The sequence below is a fragment of the Pristis pectinata genome, chromosome 8, assembly GCF_009764475.1.
Source record: "Pristis pectinata isolate sPriPec2 chromosome 8, sPriPec2.1.pri, whole genome shotgun sequence".
NCBI lineage: Eukaryota > Metazoa > Chordata > Chondrichthyes > Rhinopristiformes > Pristidae > Pristis > Pristis pectinata.
In genome coordinates, this window is record NC_067412.1 from 23,818,622 (window position 1) to 23,832,421 (window position 13,800).

General features: G+C 41.2%; 1 protein-coding gene across 9 annotated transcripts in view; it reads right to left on the bottom strand.

The window, feature by feature from the left end:
* The window catches only part of rbfox1 (RNA binding fox-1 homolog 1), a 1,151,227-nt gene that overhangs the window by 1,024,839 nt on the left and 112,588 nt on the right, over positions 1-13,800 (bottom strand). The window lies entirely within an intron of this gene.

Consider the following 13,800-nt stretch of genomic DNA (forward strand, 5'->3'; position numbering starts at 1 on the left):
AGTTTCTGGAATAGTACTGTTGTTATATTGGCACATTTCTTTTTGAAGCACAGTGTGTGTTCTTCTCCTTAAGGATGTGTAGCTCAGGGCATACCCAGCACCTCAGATGTTACAAGACAGAAAGCGAACATTATTCTAAAATCATACTCACCAGTGAATCGTATAATTAACCACAAATAAAGGGGGCCAGCCTGCCACATTTACACTGACAATAAGGATGAAAGTAGCTGGGATTGCAGTTGTTAGTTCCTATATTCTGCATTTGTTTAATAGTGATACCCTGTATGCTCAATGTACCAACAATGCACTTCCATGCTGTTAAGATGCTGACAGCCATGTCCAACCTGTTGCTGCTGGCATACATTCCATGGTATATTGGTGACCTTGCAGGTTCGTGGGGTCATCAACAGGATTTGGAATCACAGGCGACAAAAGAAGAAAATCATTCCTGTTACAATATGGTGATGAGCTACAAGATATGAACATTATCAACTATAAGGACTATACATGAACAAAAAACTGCACTGACTGCAAAATACACTCACAACAGATCTCATGAGACATGTGATTGTCACAGAAGGCAAAGAATATTGATCAATATTTCATGCATCTGAGACAACCCAGCAAAATGCAAATATTCTGATCTTGAGCAAGAGCTGAAAAACACAGATCATTAAAGGATGTCTCAAACAACTTTGATGGAAAGCCCTTGAAAAGGATATCAAATCACCCAAGCTGCTCAAATTAGCAAGATCATTATCACTTTCACAGAATGGGACGGTTTGAGATAGAAAAAACACCAAGATACAATTGTAAATATAATCAAAAGGAGAAAATAAATGAACCTTTTGCTCAAAAACTGTCAACAGAAAACAATTCCCAGTACCATCGAGATAAGTGGGAATCAAGACAGTGCTATTGTTATGACCACTACAAAGCAGAATATCTTGCCAATGGAAAACAATGTAAATCATTAAGAACACAACCATTTAATGAAACTCTGCCATTCACCATTGTTTCATGACTCAAGTTTGCAGCGAGTATCACAATCAATGCAGCAATCAACAATGATGCTGAATGATCCGGAGCATACATCCGTTTTACCTCACACCCAGGGTTTTAAGCCACAGGTCGAAATGAGCAATTGCAACTCACAGATCAATGTGCTGGTTGATACTTGGTGCATCTTGACAATGCGATTACTGAAAATACCTTCAACAATCTCCACTGTCACCCCACTCTGACTCAGCAAGGAAATGCCAGGATACTTCCTCACAGTACTATGACCCCTTCCATCAGCTCTGGGAACGTTTCATTTCAAATCCAAGAGTAATAACATCGCAATGCACGCAATTTCAACTGTGATATTCTTCAGAGTTGCAAAGCAGCAGCAGCTCTTCACACTGCAGAGCTGACACATGCAGTGCACATCCAAAAAACACTTTACTGGCACTGGAAAGCTAAGATCTATCATGCAAGTTCTGTGTTGACCTTAGTAAAGTGCTAATTGCAAAGGAACATCTCAGGGTTCCACTTCATGACTGTTAACAGAGAAAGAACTTAAACACATACTGACTCTTTACATCATTGAAGGAGCTGGAACTGATCCAACTCCATTGTTTTCACCTATAGCAGTCGTTTAACAAACCAAAGAGTCAAAACCAGATTAGATTAGTTTATTTTCATATACACCAGGGTGCAATGAAATTCTCTGCTCACATGAAGCTTAGGGTAAACCATACACAGGGTAATAATAAATACAACAATATATACGACAAGCGCAAAACAGCAGAATGGTGCAAAGATTGTAGTGCAATCTAAAGTAGTGTAAAAAGATGCTAAAGTGACAAAAATCGAATAACAGAGAGGTAGAATTAAGAGTATGAGAGAACAGCAGCACCACTGGGAAGTGGGTGTCAAAGAGGTGATTGGTTCAGAACTCTGATATCTATGGGAAAGAAGCATCTGAGCTTTCAAGCTCCTGTATCTTCTCCCAGAAGGTAGAAGAGAGAAAAAGGGAATGGCCAGGGTGGTAGGCATCCTTGAAGATGCTACTAGCCTTCCTGAGCAACGCACCACGAAGATGGACTGGAAGGAAAGAAGTAATGAGCCTGTGATGGACTGGGTTGTGTTTACCACTCTCCACAGGTTCCGACGGTCGACACAGAGCAGTTGCCTATTCTGTGTGGAATTTGTGTGGATCTTTGTGCATCTAATGAAATACAAGTGTCAAGTAACATCAACAATTAATAAAATTATCTTGAAAAATCAATGGTTCCAAATATTTCACAAAGTTGGACTATTATGTTGGGCATCACCATTTGAGCTTTCAGAACAATCTCACCACCTAGGTTTTCTCGACATGTTGATTCCTCCAATACAAGAAACTCAGCTTTGGAGCAAACTCAGAAGTGTTGTAAAACCACAAGCAGTCAGATCTCCATGGATTTGAAGGAACATTGAATATCAGCAATGACATACCTAATAACAGCCATGCAAAAATAAAGCTCCAAATGCAACAGGAAACACATTTACATGACTGAGGTTGCAACCTCATATTGAGCAGAGACAAATATTTGCTCAGCAAGGCTGTTGCTGAATTCTTCAGTCACTTTTCCACAGTGCTGATGCCCTAATGGATCAGTAGTCCACATTGCAGACTTTTATTACTGTATATCTACCTGTAATTACTGAAACATGACAGGGTTCTGCTCTTGACAACTGTTCGTAACCCAATCTGTTCATAAGTCGGAAGTGAACAAAAACATTGCATGGAAGATCACAGAAACAGCTGTAACGGGAGAGCGGGCAGGCGCAGGGAGAGTGGCCACCAGCCAACCTCAGCGATTGAGCGAGTGAATCTGCTCAGTGCTCCCAGCTCTGCTTGGCTCAACTCAGCCCGATTGCTGAGGCTCAGAGGAGGTGGGGCGGAGAGAGAAGGCGGGGCAGAGAGAGAAGGCTCGTGGAAATGCCACGTTCCCAACCAGGAGAAAATGTCTGCAAATCAATCCCCATCCATTCCAACAGTCTCCCAAACACTCATATGTACAGATGTCCATAAGTCAGGTCATAATCAGGGAAGAACCTGTACTGGAGACTTAACTAATGAACATGTAGCTCCCTGTTTGCTTGAACTCAGCCTACCACCACTGCTTTATTCCTGATAACTATGTTGTCAGCTCTCTTGCACCATTTCACTTAATGATAAGTTAAAAAGGTCTGATACTCACAAGTCTGCAATTCTGAGTCAAACAATGTTTAACTGCCAGCTGGACGAATACTTACAATGAACCAGTGAAAGTTACTGGAGATCGGGGGGGGGGGGGGGGGGGGGGGGTGTTGAAAGAAAATATTTTTTTCTTATAATAAAGAAAGAAAGAAAGAAAGAAAGTTACTGACACACAAAAAATTCTGCAGATGCTGGAATCTGGAGCAATACACAAAAAGCGCTGGAGGAACTCAGCGGGTCAGGCAGCATCTATGGAGGGAAATAAACAGTCAACAACCCTTCATCAGGACTGGAAAGGAAGAGGGCAGAAGCCAGAATAAGAAGTTACTTAACTGATTGTAGACACGAGTCCAGTGGATCTCAATGCTATTCTCACAGTCAAACAAAGCCAGTCAAATGGCAATTGTCATGAGGGTAAGTACATCACTCATCCCTGTAGGGATCAGCTGACCTTGCTCTCCAAGAGCCAATCAGAAGGCAAGCAGCATTTTCTTTCACTTGGGGCATTTTACATCTTAATCCATGTATGATAACAGATTTGAAGTGTGACTACCCATTAAACATGAGTTAGTCTGTTTAACAATCCTAACAGCAAGCTTTCCCACTCACATCCAGCACTGGACACTTACGCTCCAAGAGTACAGTTATCATTTCACGCATCTGCCAGGCAAGTTAAAAATCTGCTGATCAACTTTCACATTATCCCATGCTACAATCAGCCCCATGAACAGAAAACGAGCTGAAGAATAGCACAATCAGTTATGTGAAGGTGAACACAGTGTTGTCATTTTGGTCACTGAGTGAAATCAAAGCTGCACTAAAGCAAAGTGCTGTTCCATCGTTGTGTATGACAGCAATTCAGTCACAAGAATGGAAACACCTCATGGAATGCACGTCCTCTTGTGATAATACACATCCAGTGAAAATCTTGCACCAAGTTTGCAATAAACTCAATTGCCACCTCAGATCTTGTGCTGTGAAGTAAAACCTTTTCATCTTGCATTCTAGTGGAACACATGACATAGATTGTTTATAAAGACCATCATGGAATCATTAAAACTAAATAATCAGGGAAAATAGTACTGTTAACTACAACAGATCATTTGCTGAGTATAAAATAAACAAATATTTGGTGTCTCAAGCATCCACGATGTCGAATCCACAAAAATGATACAAGTATCAGAGCCAAAGGGCCATGGATAAATATTGGTGATGATTTTGCCAATCTGCCCGCTGTTGATAATGTACCTGGTATTTGGACAGATTTCCTACTGTAGAAATTGCCGCTTCTACTTTGGCAAAAGGTGGGCAGCATAGCAGGTAGTGCTACTGCCTTGGCTCCAGCAACCTTGATCCGATCCAGATCTTAAATGCTGTCTGTGTCAAGTTGCATGTTCTTTCTGTGACCATGTGGGTTTCCTCCCACATCCCAACTCTACAGGTCAGTTCATTTTCTACACCTTAGTGTAGGTTAGTGGCAAATAGAAACAAAAGGGAATTGATGAGTATTGTGTGAGAGAATACATAGCAGGGATAATAAAGGGCAAGAGGGAATGGGACCAATGGGAACATGAACGCAATGGTTGAATAGGCTCCTTCTGTGTCATACAAGATAAGATTTCTTTATTTGTCACATACATCAAAACACACAGTGAAATGCATCTTTTGCGTAGAGTGTTCTGGGGGCAGCCCGCAAGTGTCGCCACACTAACGGCGCCAACATAGCATGCCCACAACTTCCTAACCCGTACGTCTTTGGAACGTGGGAGGAAACCAGAGCACCCAGAGGAAACCCACGCAGACACGGGGAGAACGTAAAAACTCCTTAGGGACAGCGGCCGGAATCGTACCCGGGTCACTGGCACTGTAACAGCATTACGCTTACTACTACGCTACTGTGCCGCCCACATTAGAAGAACGTGAAATTCACATCTCACTAGTTAATGGCAAGGTGAAGAGATTTACGCAAACACTAAAGTCATTCACTTTTACTGCCCATTGCAAAGATAAATCATAGAAGCAAGGACTTTTTATTTTCTAAAAGGGGAGCAAATGGCAGTCCTTTTGGGGAAGACTCTCCAACGGTCCTGAAGGGATAGACAGTTCCAAGATTTGGATCAAGCAGCAATGAAGGACCAGCAATACATTTCCAAGTCAGAATGGCATGCAACTTAGAGAAGAATGTGCAGGTCATGATGTCCCCATTTACCTGCTGCACTTGTCCTCTTGGTGGTTTAGGTCACGGTACTGTCGGAGTAGTCTGGGTGGGTAACTACAGTGCATTTTGTAGATAGTAAGGACCACAGTCACTGTGGACTCATGGCTGAGGGAATGAATGTTTAGGGTGATTGATGGGTGGCAATTAAGCGAGCTGCTTTGTTCTGGATAGTGTCAAGGGATGGGGACACATTCAGTGAACACATCAGCAAGCAACTCCATAGCTATTTGAAATTATAGCCACAGAAGGATCCATGATTAGAGCAACAAGCGGTTTGCAAAACATGACACAAAGCATGTCATTTTTCTGAGCACTCAAAACACATCCACTTCCAGCCAATCTAAAACAGATAATATCAAGATTAAGAAAGGAACTGAGCAATCCCAGTTGACTCAGCAGCCAATGCGGTCACATCTGGAAATCATTAAGCAGTATTCATAATGAAAGCTGAAACTTTCCTCATATCTGAAAAGGTATTGTAGCGAAGTGATGAAGGCTAATGAAATCAGAATACAGTATTCCTTCAATTAAGATGGGGAGAAATGTGGTATTGTTATTTTATGTTACTCCTTTGTTAGTATATTTCCTTTTTAAGAACAGTTTGTCCTCTTTAAGGGTATGAATAGTTCTGAGCATGCCCGGTACCTGAGGTGTGGAAATAAAGCAGTCATTGTTCCACCTGGCATTTAGCAGGTAGTCACACATATCACATGTACAAGTTTACAGCAATGTCGAAAGGTGTTTATTGCCTACATCCTTTTGGATGGTTGCTTCTACTGTGCATGCTACACATTACAACTACACTACACGGATGGTAGAGGTACCGATCGAGTAGCCTACTTTGTTTCAGATGATACCTGGCTTCTTAGGTGTTGTTGGAGCTGTACTCGTTCAGGCAAATAGAGTGAGGTCTTTCTGCTCCCTGATGTCAATTTTCCCATGTAATGCATTTTGCTCACTGATCTTTACAGTCTACTTTAGTAGGAGAGGTTGTCAAGTCAGCATTGCACAAGAATCGATTACCCAGTCTACAAATCCAATTTGCTGATTGACACGAATCAGGCCAAAATATACACTCATGGTTGACAACGGAAATTGGAACCAAATCTGCACCCTGAAGTGCCACAAAAACACACTTGCCAATTTTGGAGCTTTGATCATTCCCCGTGAACTATTAACATTTATTCAAAAATATGCACAGCAGCAGACGTACCGGGAAAACTAACAAGATGCTCAATAATCTGCACCTTTCACCAAAACCAAAAAAAAACATCTATTTTGATGGATATTTGTTGTTTGCAGGTGAGGGCAAGGGGTTAAATGCCTGTTTAAGCCGAGCTGGTTGTTGGCAAGCAATTGGAGTCCAGCAGCATAACCAAAGGTGCCAAGTTCCATCAGTAAACTTTCCAATCAGATTGCATTAATGAGGATATCATCTTCAGCTGTCAGCAGGGAGATGAATATCACTCTGAAAAAAAATTGTGCCCCTTGAAAGTGAAGAAAAACTCCAAATGGCACATGTTGACCTGCTTGAATGACAACTGATAGCAGCCAAGGAGTCATTTGAAATCACTCTACCACACTCCTGGTTGAAAATGAATTGAAGTCAGTACAAACCAAAGCCATGAGCGTGTTAGAGGTGGGGACAATATAATTTCAAATTTATACTTCCTAGCTGAATCTTTCAATTCAGTTCAAACTGGACAATGCCATTCAAATCTAAAGGTACTCTGTCCTACTTAAGATAGAGTATTAAACAAGACTGTCGGTGGGCTAAGGCTTCAAGAATGAAACCGTGTTTAATCACATGTAATAGGTTGTTTTACATTGATAAATATTAAAGAGGGCTACCAGTGCATTAATCATGCAGTGTTCTATTAATTTCATTATATTTTTCAAAGATCTCAAGAACATACAAAAGCAGCAAAAACGTTCTTTTAAAACCTACAATCTACCACATAAATCGATATTTTATACACTGGTGAAAACATCGCTCAGTGGAGGCAGAAGTTCCATTGGAACAATCAGCTTTCCACTGTTGAAACTTCAGCAAATCTCCCATTTCTACCAGTCAGGCTGCCTAACCTAGAAGTCCAAGACTTAAGTGTGACAGATTGCACCAAGTCCAATGGTGAAGCTCAGTTTTCCATTACACTCAAAAAGATCAGCTCAGATCCAGTGTGGGACTAGAAAACTCCACTGATTTCAACAAGGATTTTTGCCTGTCAATTGAGAGGCAATGGGAAAAGGTAAGTTGTGTTTTAAAGTATTTCACCTTGGTTTAGTGATTTTAATTATTTCTATATATTGTTTTTAAATCTTTTTTTCATCTTTTAATCTTTATTTTTAATGATTACTAAGTTTAAAAACCTTTAAAATTATTTATTCTACTTTCAACAAGGTATCTCTACATACATCATCCTGATCACAGGATATTCATGGTCCTTCCTCCATCGATCCCCACCCCCACCTTCCTGCAGAGTACATATACTTGAGCTGGTGGCTGCCAGAGTTGGTTTGAGTGATTGTGTGTCTTGTTCTTTGTTCTCATTAACTTAGCAGTTGGGGTCTGCTAGGTGAAAGTTCTGGTTATCTGGGAGGGGAGTTATAAGGATACCATTGTGGTGAGGAGAAAAGGGCACAGGGTTGTGGGGTGATGGTGAAGTGGGATACAGGAAGGGAAGATATAACAATAATCTTATGATCTCTGAACCATAGTGGGAGTAGACACTGGTGACCATGTGGATTGCTCAGACAATAGGCATAGACATACTCCCACCAGTACTGATTGCGTGCCGCCTTCACTTGAAAGAGAGAGAGGAGTGTATCGACAGCCTGACGGGGGGGCGGGCAAGACCATGCAGATTGGCTGAGCAATCTCAAGTAGAGCATTGGCCAGTATTGAAGCTGCCACCACAGTGTCTGGATCCATTGCCATCTTTGATGATTGCTGTACTACCAGTATGTCTGAATGTTGTACCCACTAAGGTTGAATAGCTAGGTATATGTGGGTTTGTGCGTTTTTAGTAGAAAAGTGTGCAGATGTGTGGAAGGACATCCAACTGTTAATTTGGAGTGCTGAGTAAAGATTGTTGTTAGGCAAATGAAAGAGGTGTACTACACCCCTATCCCACTAGCTTCACTGTGGGAGGCTACCAATTGCAGGGTGCTTGAATGTAGTGACATCTTTAGTGATCCTGACCATATGTCCAAGGGCAGTAACATGTTGATGGTATTTCTTTCATTTCCTAGAGCTTCATTTCATACCACCTTCTCTCACTGCTGCTTCATTGCAGACCAGAGGCCTCTGGGAGCTCCCTATGCCTGGAGGTTGTCTCTCTGCCTCCAATTTGTTGATCAAGCATGTCTAAAATTCAGAATATCATTCCCTGTCCTGCTCATTGTGACCTTCAGGAAGCTTTTGAGATCAAATGGGTGCAGGTTAAACCACGAAAATAAAAGAAAACTTCAGGTGCTAGAAATCCAATATAAAAACACAAAACACTGGTGATACTCAGCAGGTCAGGCCACAACCATGGAAAGAGATAGAGCTAGTGAGTCAGGTGGAAGATCCTTCACCAGTTGTGTTCCACAGATGAGCCTGACCTACCGAGTATTGCCAGCATTTTCCATTTTTACTTTAATCACAAATCATGTCCGTGGCATAAGTTTCCAGTACCATCCATTTCCTCCCCACATTGAGTGGGGAACAGGACTTGACCCAGCTGCACTATCCCCTTGTGGAAATAAGGCTTTCCAATTACTCAACCATACCTACATTACAAAACCAAAAAAGAATGCAACAGAATTCTGTGGAGTTAAATTCCAACTTATTTGTGATTCTTTACCCAAGGCCTGATGAGAATTTCAGGCTCTGTAATTCAATAAGGCTTAGAATTGAGTAAGACAACAAATGTGCACAAGTTTCATTTCTTTCAGCTCTTACTAGGTTTTATTACTTCCACTGTGGCATACATTATGCAGCTTACACATCCCAGTTTACTCTTGCGGATTCTTAGACCATGCATTTAGAGACTTCTAAAATGTTATTAAACATTATAGACTTCCATTTATAGCTGAGCCCTACAGATATTCACTTGAAACAAAACAAAAACTAGTATCTCCCAAATGACTGAGAACTTATGGTTAAGTTTTAGTTACATCAACAGATATCAATTGTATTTTAAATTTGCTATTCAACACTTTAATATTTACAGTATTTATAGTCATCAAATCCAAAAATGCAGCATGCAAAAATGATTATGATCAGCAATTAAAAAAAACAACGGAGGATAATAAAGCTACCAGCCACACGCAACTCAGTGGTCCCTACAAGTTGACATACCAGATTGAAGAAACTGTGGCTTCGGTATTAATGTACGGCATGTAACCTCGTCCTGCCTTTTTAACAGCGGCAGACGTCAGTGTCCCAGTATACAGCTGTGAAAACGCGCAGCTTGATTAAATTATGCTCCCGCTGTGTATTTGAGCGCCTGAGTTGAAGTTTAAGTGCATCTCCACAGATTTTCTGGAGGAAAAGACAAAACTGGGATACTGCCGGCTCAACAAGACACCTGTTTTTTTTAAACACTACGTGATGGTCCGAAGCAGAGCTGGACAGTATCCTGACGCCCAAAAGGAAGAGTTCAACTTCTCCCAGCTCCAATTGATGACCAATCAGTAACCCTCAGTAACAACCTGTTGCAGCCCTCCCTTCCAATTACCGAGACCGCCCTGAATGCTCACAGCTGCGTTCTTTTATCGCTGCCCTTGCCTCCTAGCTATCTATTGGCTGGGCTATCAATTTGCAAAATATTGCAGAAGCTGAACACATGAAATAAAACTGAAAATGCTGGGAATATTCAGCAGGTCAGAATGGGAAAACCTGACAACAGCAAGAACAAAGTGAACAGTGGCCACTTGAAGTTCCTACACTCTCTCACTGGCTGCTTTGTGTACCTGCTACAAGATCAGCATCTAGATGGGAACACCATCACCTTGCAAGTTCATCATAAAGAACACTTTATCAGGAGTTGGATACTTCACCATTCCCTCATCATCACTGGGTTAAAATTAACCAACAATAAATCATGCAGATTTCCACTCCAATTTCCCCACTCTGGGCACTACACAGGAGCGTGGTACATCTTACAGTCCTCTCGCATCCCAAAAACGTGTGTCTTGGTAGTTTAGTTGACAACTTTAAATTGCACCGATTGTGTAGATGAGAGATAAAATTTCACAGGGGGATGTGGGGAAAGTAAAATAGGTTAGGATAGGATAAGTGTAAAAATGGGTGTTTAATGGTCAGCGTAGACTCAATCAGCTAAAGGGCCTGTTTCTGCACCAAATCTCTCCATGACTCCATGACTTTAAGCCCTTTCATAACTTTAAGCACCTTTACCAGGTCCCAAGGTTCTGAAATAAAAGGCCCAGCCTCTTCAATTGTTCCTAACAAGTTATACCTCCTCTCAGTTGTACCGTCATCCCTTTTTGGAAAGGAAAAAGGAAACCCTTCTTTGACACCATTTTTGTAACAAAAAGCTGTTCAAGGAACTCCAACCATGGTTTCTTTAGTCTTCCTGCCAAATATATCACCTTCCACAGCCATTTGAATTCGCACCTCCTGCCTAATACTAGTACTAACCACTCCCGTACTAGCATGAGTTCAATTGTCCTCAGGTTCCAATCCTGGAGCTTGTGCAAGGTTCAGCAAGGCATCAAGCAGGACTAGGCCTTAACGATTCCAAAGGCATTTAAACATCAGTTCAAATGTGTCAGATAATCAGAAATTAAAATTAAGTAAAAACATTAAATAAAGAAAATTAAACAGCAGTTATCCGTAAGCAGTGTGCCAAAAATACGTTTCAAATCAATGGGCTCATATGTGTACACCAGATTAAAGCTAAGGGGCGGATATGAAGTGCATCCAGCCCTATCTCCGGAACATCAATGCTCTGATGCTGCATTCAATGAGATGGTCAGATGCATTGGCATTGGGCCTCCAATTTGTCTTAGACTTCCGTATTTCTGCATATGTGGGTCAAGCTCTCAGACCCACTGGGCAACAAATGGCTGACAATTGCCATTTCACATGGTTCTGCCAGTTGGAGGTAAGTAGATTTTGAAAATGATTTGCCAATTACACAACCATATACCTGCAGATCTGAAGTAAATGTAACTACTTTAGTTTCATAACAGTTTCTGCAGAAGCAATCATAATTCTCGACATCTTTATTCACCTGCATTAAGTTTTTTCATATGTCGGGAATTACAATCAAATGCTGGGTTTATTCACCGCACATAGAATATTACTTTTCTCAGTTTGCAGACCCATTTCTACCGTCAGGTTCGCTAAACGTGTCCTCTCTATTGAAATGTTATGCCTTCCAGCTAAAATCAATCAACTCCACAAAGCTTCAGTTGTCAAAGTGCTTTAAGCTTATACAAGAAGAATGTTGTAAATCAGCCAGATTCCATACTCATTTTATTTTCCACCTGATAATATCACAACCATTAAATGCCTGATTTCCTGCTGGAAATATATTTGCAGAACTACACAGCTGAAATAAATTACATTAACACTTGTATCAGATTTTTCCAGTTTATCATGGTCACCTGCAGACAGCATTACTGTATATTATTCATCATAAAAATGAAAACATGTAGATTGTGAAATCTCAAGTTCGTTTTATTTTTGAATTGTTAATTTAGCTGCCATGAATCTCCATTCTATTCTGTGCAAAATACTGCAGGGGGATCCTTGTTAAATGAATGGAAACTGTAAAGTGAGAAACATTAAGATTCTTTTTTTAAACTTTTGTTGTGATCTGGAAATGAAAAATATGGAAGTGGCAGCAAGAATGAGACTATTTGCCACCTGGTTGATAAACCATGAGTTCAGGCTTATGTTTCCCACAGCGGAAATGACAAAATACCCTTTCAACATGTCAGCAATACTTTGAATTCATAGAGTATAAAAAACATAAAAACGCAAAAAATAGGAGTCAGAGTAGCCCACTCATGCCTGCTTTGCCTTCAATGAGATTATGGCTTACTTTTTCCTCACACTGTTTTCCAGTACTAACTCCATATTCCCTGAATTCCTTAAAATTTAAAAAATCTGTCAATCTCTCTCCTGAATCTATTCAGCCAGCCCTCTTGGATTGGGAATTCCAAAGATTCTGTGTGAAAAAAAAATTCATCTCATCACATTTCTGAAGAGATAGATTAATCTCTTATTTTGGGGCAGTGACTCTTGGTCTTAGACATCCCAATGGGGGAAACAGAAACTCTGCATCCACCATGTCAAGCGCCTTAAGAAATTTGTGCACTTATAGAGTCATAGAGTTATAGAGCAATACACCACAGATACAGGCCCTTCAGCCCAACACATCCGTGCCTACCATGGTGCCCACGCAGCTCGTCCCAATTTCCTGCATTCAGCCCATATCCCTCCAAGCTCTGACCCTCCATGTACCTTTCCAAGTGCTTCTTAAATGATAATATTGTACCTGCCTCAACCACTTCCTCTGGCAGCTCATTTCATATACTCACCATCCTCTGTGTGAAAGAATTGCCCCTCAGGTCCCTTTTAAATCTTTCTCCTTTCACCCTAAACCTATGCTCACTAGTTTTGGACTCCTCTACCCTGGGGAAAAGACTGTTACTGTCCACCTTATCTTTGCCTCTCATAACTTTAAACACTTCTATAAGGTCACCCTTCATTCTCCTACGTTCCAGGGAATAAAGACCTAGCCTGGCCAACCTCTCCCTATAACTCAGGCCTTCTAGTCCGAGCAATATCCTCGTAAATCTTCCAAACTGCTGATGTCAGGCTGACCGGCCTGTAGTTCTCTGGCTTGTCTTTGCTACCCTTCTTAAACAACAGCACGACATTAGCCACCTTCCAGTCTTTGAGAACTTCACCAGTGGCTAACAACGAAGCAAACATCTCCACAAGGGCCTCTGTGGTTTCTTCTCTGGCCTCCCACAAAGTCCGAGGATGCACTCGGTCAGGTCCTGGGGATTTATCCACCTTAATGCACTGTAAGGCTGCAAATTCCTCTTCCCTAGTCATATGAATGTTCTCCAGAACATCTTCACTTGTTTCCCTTATCTCTTGAGCAACCACGATTTTCTCCTCAGGAAACATCAAGGAGAAATATTAGTTAAAATCCCACCCATCTCCTGCAGCTAGAGACATGGACCCACTGAAACTTAAGCCCACTTGAGCCCATTGAACCCATATTAGCATAAAATTCAACTACAATTATATCATCTTGTACTGTTCTATGTTTAATTTGATACTCCGTTTTACTCAAAGTCTGTTTATCGATTTGCTTGTCTTAAG